Source organism: Chelonoidis abingdonii, chromosome 4, assembly GCF_003597395.2.
Source record: "Chelonoidis abingdonii isolate Lonesome George chromosome 4, CheloAbing_2.0, whole genome shotgun sequence".
Taxonomy (NCBI): Eukaryota; Metazoa; Chordata; order Testudines; family Testudinidae; genus Chelonoidis; species Chelonoidis abingdonii.
In genome coordinates, this window is record NC_133772.1 from 5,466,313 (window position 1) to 5,474,363 (window position 8,051).

At 54.2% G+C, this 8,051-nt stretch overlaps 1 protein-coding gene across 1 annotated transcript in view; it reads right to left on the reverse strand.

The window, feature by feature from the left end:
- LOC116825108 (platelet glycoprotein Ib alpha chain) overlaps positions 1-509 on the reverse strand; it is a 13,695-nt gene extending 13,186 nt beyond the window's left edge. The window contains exon 1 of the mRNA XM_032780839.2: positions 241-509. The gene's annotated coding sequence lies outside the window, so the exon portion shown is untranslated. The remainder of the gene's footprint in view (positions 1-240) is intronic.
- Positions 510-8,051: the final 7,542 nt, after the last annotated feature.

Genomic DNA, 8,051 nt, shown 5'->3' on the forward strand with positions numbered 1-8,051 from the left:
TGCTTCCGCCAGCTCCCCCAGTGCCATCTGCGTGAGGGGAGCATGATTAAAGCATCTGGCATTTAGTGCCTTCGGCACCAGGTGAGAGATCACTGCGTAAACAGCCCCTGTGCCCCACTCCAGAGTGGGTACATCCCTGGATTAAACAGCTTCCCCCACCCAGAGTTCCCTGTACAAACAGCTGCTCCACCCCAGAGGTGGCTGCATCTCACTGATGCTTACCCGTCCCTATGGACTCACCTGGGGTCTCTGCTGGGGTTCCTCTCCCACCTGTGTCACCCTCACCCCCAGCTGTGGATTGAGAGGTTGCTCTGGGGGCAGCTTTTCCCACTGGGCTGACTGACTGCATCAGGGATCCTGAGCCCAACCCCTGTATCAGCCTCTACAGCTGCTGTGGGGTGGGTATGTGGTTTCCTATGACGTCAAATAGAGACACTGATCCTCCTTCCCCCATTCCTACCCTCAAGGCATTAAAAGCCCTCACAGAGGTCACATCAGAGTCCAGCCAGATTACACACTGCTTTCTGATCCACTCCAGAAAATATAGCCCCACTCTAGAAACTGTATCTCAGAACTGGGCAAGGGATCCCCATACAAATAGCAGGTATACTCCGGAAGGGGATGCACCTTAGTGCCACGTAAATGATGGTTGTACAACCAGCTGTCCCACCCCAGAGGCATCTGCATTACAGCACTGGGCAAGAGCTCCTTTTATAAACAGCCTTTGTGCCCTTCCCCAGAGGTGGTTGCATCTAGATTAATAAATTCCAAGGCCAGAAGGGACCACTGTGATCATTTAGTCTGACCTCCTCACTAACACAGGCCAGAGACCTGCTCCCAAATAATCCCTAGAGCAGAGCTTTTAGAAAAATATCCAATCTTGATTTATAAATTGTCAGTGATGGAGAATCCACCACGACCCTTGGTAAATGGTTCCAGTGGTTAATTACTCTCCCCAGGCAAAACTGAGGCCTTATTTCCAGTCTGAATGTGTCTAGCTTCCACTTCTAGCCATTGGATCTCGTTCTACCTTTCTCTGCTAGTTTGAAGAACACGTGATCAAAGATTTGTTGCCCATACAGATACTTAGAAGTAACCAAGTCACCCCTTAACAGTCTCTTTGTTTGTCTCTTGGTGTGAGGTGAGGGACCTTATGTAAATAGCAGCTTCCTCTGGTGTGCGTGGCTGGGACATCTCAGTGGTGGGGGACAGATTCCCTTATAAAATAGTCCTCGTTCTGCACACCAGATCCAGCTTTCAGGTCCAAGTCAGTGGCAGACAGTGATCCCAGTATAAACAGCCCCACCCCTCCGACTGGAGGGGGGAGCTGTGTCTCAGCGCTGGGTGAGGGAACCCAGCTCTACAGCTTCTCAGCATGGCATGGGTTAACTGCCTCAGGAGATGGCAGGAGGGGGGCTATTATTAGCTGCGGAAGGAGTGAGTCGGGTCTGGGCAAGGAGATAAATGAGGGCAGGAAGGGATTGGCCTTTGTCATCCTTGCCACTCTTCGTTCCTCTACCAACGTCTTCTATCTCACAGGGTAGTTAGAAGCACACACAGTCCAGTGGCTACAGTCCTGGGGTCGTGTGTGTGATCCCACCTTGGTTAGCTGTCTCCTCCCCCCTAGATGTGCTCTCTGGCCTGTCCATGCTTTGATGTTTTGAGAGCAGGTTTTGGAGAGTTGGGGGGTGCATCAGGGATCAGCAGGGACCTCCTGATTCCAACTCACATAAAGGGTTAGGGAGAGGGGTTCGGCCCCTTCCAGAACCAGCTATGTTGGGGAGTGCATAGTGTGTGGGGGGGTCAGGCTCTCACAAATGAGTGAGGGGCCCCAGATCCTAGCACTCATACACAGGGAGAGGGAGCAGGACTCAGGTACTGTAGAACTGATGAATGAAATTGTTTTTAATTGTTCGCTTTAACATTGTAACTTCTGTTCACCATTTGTTACTCCATTTTGCCTACAATGTAACTTCTGTTCACCATTTCATTACACTTGCCTAACGCATACTCCATTTTGCCTACATTGTAACTTCTGTTCACTATTGTAATTCAAACCCCATTTTAAAATGCTTACTCATTTTGTGGACGGCTTATTGCTGCAGCCTTCATTTTTGCAAGCCCTGCTGTAATCTTATTAGTTTAGTTTAGATGTGTGAATGAGGTATGTATGGGTGATAGAATAAGCCTCCAGCCCCAGCCTATCCTGATGAAATAAAGTTCAAACACCAAGGGCTGAAGAGGCAGACAACAGTCTTAAACCAAAGTAAGAAAAGTCCACCCTAAAAAGAAAAGGACAAAAGAACAGAAGGAAGATCAAAGCCAGATTCAAGGCTGAAAGTCAGGTCTGCAGTGACAGGTGATCAATCACCAAACCCAGAGGCAGCATGACACAGCAAGACCTATAGACTTTGGATTCAAACTAAAGCCTACGAAAAGGATGGGTCAGATGGAAGACTTTGAAGGGTAACATTCTGCTGCCAACATGGAAGGGCATCAGTGCATGCCCAACAGAGACCCAGCTCATGCTTGTGCCTGGCTTTTCTGGCCAGTTAGCCACCACAAGCTACGAACCCAAGCTGCAAAATCTGTCCCTCTCGCTATCTTGGTATGCCTGGTGTGGAGTGGCAGGGCCCATGGTGCTTCTGGGCCAGGTCTGGCCCTTGCACTGTGTCATGGTCAGGTGCAGCCTCAGTGGTGAGTCCATGTCCTGGGGAGGGATGGTGCTGCAGGGTGATCTCCCACCTCTGTGTAGCCAGTGGCCTGTGCTCCCCACTGCCATGCTGGGGGATTTATTGATTGATTGACAAATAAAATATGCAGATTTTTAAAATACTGTGTGCATAATTGTTATGGAGGGAGAGGGACACAGAATTCCCTTGGGAGTCCTTTTACAAGAGGCGGCCGGAAGAGCTTGTTGTGTTTAGCCTAATAAACCATAAGCAGAGAGGGGTTCTGCTCTCTATAAATACACCAGGGAGGGAGAAGAGCTGTGGAAGCTAAAGGACAGCGTTGACTCAGGAAGAAATGGGGCTAAACTGGCCATGACTAAATGTCATGGAAATTAAAAGATTTCTCACCATCAGAGGAGTGAGGTTTTGGAACAGCCTCCCAATGGGAGCAGCAGGGACTAGAAAGTGAGCTGGTTTCAAGAGGGAGTTTGGATTATATGATAGGGTTGCCCGAGAGAGCTGGGAACTGGATCTGCTGACTCATAAGCTCCATTCTAGTCAGTTGTTTGTCCCTGTGGGGAGCCTGGGATAAGGCTCCTGTTAACAGACTAGCACCAACCTCCACACACAGTGGAGATGAGCAGAGAGGGGTGATTCTGCAAACTGGGCTGGAGCCAGGGCCGACTTTAGGCCAATTTGCCTGATTCCCAGGAATCGGGCCCCACACCTTAGGCACCTTTTTAATTTTTTTTTTTTTTTTACTTACCCCGGCGCTTCCCTGGCCTGCGGTCTTGGCTCGGGCTTCTGTAGGGGGTCCCGCTCCCTAATGATCACACAGGCACAGGCTGGGGGCATGGCAAGGCCCCACCCGCTCCCCGGTGCCTCATCCCGTTGTCTGGAGCTCTGCCTAAGGCTCCCAGAGGGGGATCAGCCTCTAGAGCCCTCAGGGTGGTAGCGATGGGCGTCCAGGGCTTTTTACAGGGCCAGCGGCTTCCAGCTGCCTTCTCGCCACACCTCGCGAGTTCCTTAGGTCAATAAGCGCCTGCGCGGAAGCCTCCGCCACCCCCCATGCATGTGCCCATGACTTCCCATGGCTATTTAAAAGGTTGCCAGGTGGGTGTCAATTTGGGTGGAAGCTGAGGGAGCACCGGCCCTTAAATAGCCCCCAAACATCTGGTATTAGATAGGGGCTTGGGTGGCTTTTTAAGGACTGGGCTCCAGCTGCTTCTGCCTGTACCCGTCTGCCCTGCCCACACCAGCCCTACTTCTCCCTGCTGCAGCCAAGCTCTGCACCCCGTTGCCCACAGCCGCCCTTGCCACCCCCTGTCCCTCTGTCTCCCAGTTCACGCATGACACACACCCTGCGACCCGCCCAAAGCCACGCCAGCCCCCACACACTCTGCCCGCACCAGCCTGCACACCCTGCTCTGTTTCCCAGCCACCCCCTGCGCACCCCCTGCCTGTAGCCAGCAGCCCAGTCTCACACTTCCTCTGTGTCCAGCCCTGCCAACCTCTGCTACACCCCCTGCCCTGCCTGAAGCAGCCGTCCCCCAATCTCCTTCATCTCCAACAGCCCGCACCCCTTGCCCTGCCTGCAGCAGATCCTACCTCCGTAAGCGCTCGTGCCCTGCTTCACCAGCCCCATGTCCACTGCTGCCCTGCAGTTCCAGGCCAGTAACCCGCACACCTGCTTCAATGAGGGGCAGGGAGCAGTGGGACCCACCTGTGCAACCCCCGGGGAGTGGTGCCCAACACATTGAAACACGTCATTATAACCAATCAACACAATTGCATTATATGATGCAATGATCGATAAGATATTAATTTATATTTATATATTATGGAACGTAAAATAATACATGAAGAATGAAAGGCTTTTATTTTCGACTTATGTTGTTTTTAAGTCATCCCTGGCAGGACCCGCTGAACAATGTTTCGAATTGGGCCCGACTTCCTAAAAGCTGGCCCTGGTGGGCTATTGGAGAGGCTTTGTATTCCATTGGACATGCTACTCCGCTGTTTAAGCAAAAGGCCTAGTCATTGGGCCCCGTGCGAAGGGGGTGCGGTATACGTCATGGAAAAGGGGATTATGGTGGAGAGGAGGGAAATAAAGCATGGGGTGTTTGGCCTCGCCATTGGATGGCTGGCCCCCCTGGGCCCAAAAAAACAATGAGTTTTTTTGAAAATTCTCAGACTATACAGGAACGGGCAATTTGATGAGCTTTTCCAATGCACCCTGTGAATTAGAACACAGATTCCTTCAGTGATGAAGTGACATGTTTGCTGACCTAGGCTTCACTTAGGGCTTGTCGTACGCAGATACATTTAAAGGCATTATTAATCGTTTATAATTATACTGGAATAGTTAACCAGATTAACCCTTGTGTGGATGAACCTAATTCAGAATAATGGCTTAATTAGATTTATTCTTATTCACACAGAAGTTTAAAGTTCCACTTCAACTAATCCAGTTCAAATCACCTTAGTGTTAGTTGATTATAATTATTTTTCCTGAGTGTAGACGAAACTTTCAGAACTTATGTACAATCACCACAGGAGGAGCATGCAGTGTGTGATCAGGACATATCACCCCTAGCTATGAACTCGTCCTGGGTGTCTGCAGCAGAGATGAAGGGTTTCATCAGCCCCAACAGGGCAGAAGGTAACCTGGAAGCTCCCATGAGGAGCAAATGCACACCAGGCATACTGCCAGAGCCCCACCCAGACGTGTCCTCGGTAGGACAGGAAGCATGGGGATTGGAAACCTTTTTCACACAGGGCTAGCTGGATACAAGGAAGCCATGAGGCTACTAACAGCCCTTGTCCTCATGAAAAGTACTGCTGAGTTAGTTGTTGTGTGTATGAGTCTGTGGGAAGTAAATCTGTGGAGTGGATGAGAAGTTGATGTCACATCTGAGGACTCTGAAGCTCATTGGGGTGCTAGTAGGCATCATGGGACCAAGGACTGGCCAGGGCGGGGGCCAGAAGAGAGTTGAGGCTATCTGGTCCTATAGGTTGGTCTAGAATCCAATGAAGTGCTGGGATGCGCCTTTCAAGTTTTTTCATCAGGGATATTGTCCAGTACTTTTGTCTCACTGTTCTTTCCATTCCCACACGCGCCGTCCCCCACACCGCCACCCTGCCACACGCGCTTCCCCCAAACTTCCCCGTGACTGCACATGGACCCTCCCTCAGACGCCCCAACTGCACATGGCCCGCCCCAAACCGCCCACCCCCAACTGCCACACACGCCCTTCCCCCCAAACACCAGCCCCAACTGCAATGATCCTTCCCCCAAACGCCACCTGATTGCCACATGGAACCCCTCCCTCAGGACCGCTAACAGCACATGCGCCCCGCCCCAAACCGTCACCCCAACTGGCCACCCTGCTCCCTTTACCCCTGCCACCCCATCTGCACATGGACCCCTCCCTCAGACCCCAACTGCCACACGCTTCATTTCCTCCCAGACGCCGCATCGCCCCGCCCCAAACCGGCTACCCAACTGCCACTACGTCGTCCGCTCCCCAACCCGCACGCCCAACCCACATATCGAACCTTCCCCCAAGACCGCCACCCCCCCAACTGCCACACGCGCCCTTCCCCCAAACTGCCCCTGGACTGCCACATTGGACCCACTCCCTGCAGACCCCACTTCCACCGCTTACATCCCCCAACAGCCAATGGCCCCGCCCCCGAAACCGCCATCCCAGATTGCCACACCGCCCCTCCCTGAAACCACCACCCCCAACTGCACACGCGCCCCTCCCTAAAACCACCACCCCAAAACTGCCCCTGACGTGCCTACCATGGTCCCCTGTCCGCTCTGACCCCAACTCACACGCTTCATCCCCAACCAGCACATTTCCCCGCCTCGTCCCAACTTGCCACCTCAACCTGCCCACACCGCGCCTCTCCCTGAAACCACCACCCCTACTGGCCACACGGTCCCTTCCCAAATCCGCCACCTGACAGCCACATGGTCCCTCCCCTGACCCCCAACTGCCACAACTCCCCCCATCCCAAACTGCCACCCCAAACCCATGTTCCCTTCACACTGCCAGACCAACAACGCCACACCTCCCCTCCCCCAAACCAACCATGCCGACTGCCCACCGCGACTGCCACGCAACACCCGCAGTTGCCTGCGCCAACGCCCAGCTCGCCCTCCCCGGAAACCCCCAACCGCCAGCACATCCCCTCTCCCCGAAAACCACCATACAAGCCACACACTCCCTCCCCCAGACAGCCACCCAACTCACCACGAGCCTCCTCCTCCTCCCAACACCACCCCAACACGCCACACTCCCCTCCTGAAACCGACCACATGCTCCCTTCCCGAAAACCGCCACACCAGACCCGCCCCGCGTCCCCCCCCCAAACAATGCCCCGGTGCTTCCCCTTCCCCAACCAGCCGACCCCCAACCAGACTCCACACAACGCTCCCCTCCCTACCCACCACCCCAACTGCAATCACATCGTCGTCCCCCAACACCACCAAACATCCCGTCCTCCAAACCCTCACCCCAACACCACACACACATCCTGTCCTCCCACTGGCCGACCCCTACGCAACCATCTTCCCCTCCTTCAAACAGCCCACCCAATGGCCCTGTCAGCTTCCCCAACTTGCCCCACATGCTCCCTCCCCCTAAAACACGGGCCAAACCCAACTGCCCCACAGCTTCCCCTCCCCCAAGCCGTCACGCTCGACAGCCACAAATGTTCCTTCGTCCCCACACCATGCCAACCACCGACAGCCACACACTCGGTCTGCCCCAACAGCCACACACACTCCCCTCCTCGAACCCTCACCCCAACAGCCCACACACACATTCCTCTCCCCCACTGCCTCCCAACTGCAAAACACTCCTCCCCAACAGCCACCCAACTGCCTGCATCGCTCCCCAACTGCCGCACTGCCTCCCCTCCCCAACCAGCGCACCCCACAGTACACATCGCTTCTCTCGTCCAAACAGCCACACACACTCCCTCCTTCCACCCTTGCCCCAACAGCCACACACACATTTCCTCTCCCCCCACTGCCACCCCACTGTCAACACAACCTCCCTCTCCCCCAACAGCCACCCAGCACATGCCACAACACGCTCCCCTCCCCCAACCCAGCCACCAATACTGCCACACACATTTCCCCTCCTCCAACCCTCACCCGCCCAAAAGAGCCACAACATTGCCCTCCCCCACCTGCCACAGAGTACTCAACTGCAACCAACACTCGTTCGCCCCCAACGCCACACACATTTTCTTCTAATCCTCCACCTGCAACACCACTCCTCTCCGCCGAACAGCCACCCCAACGGCTGCGCTCCCTGACTGCCACACATGCTGCCTTTCCCAACTCACCGCCGCCGACTGAAC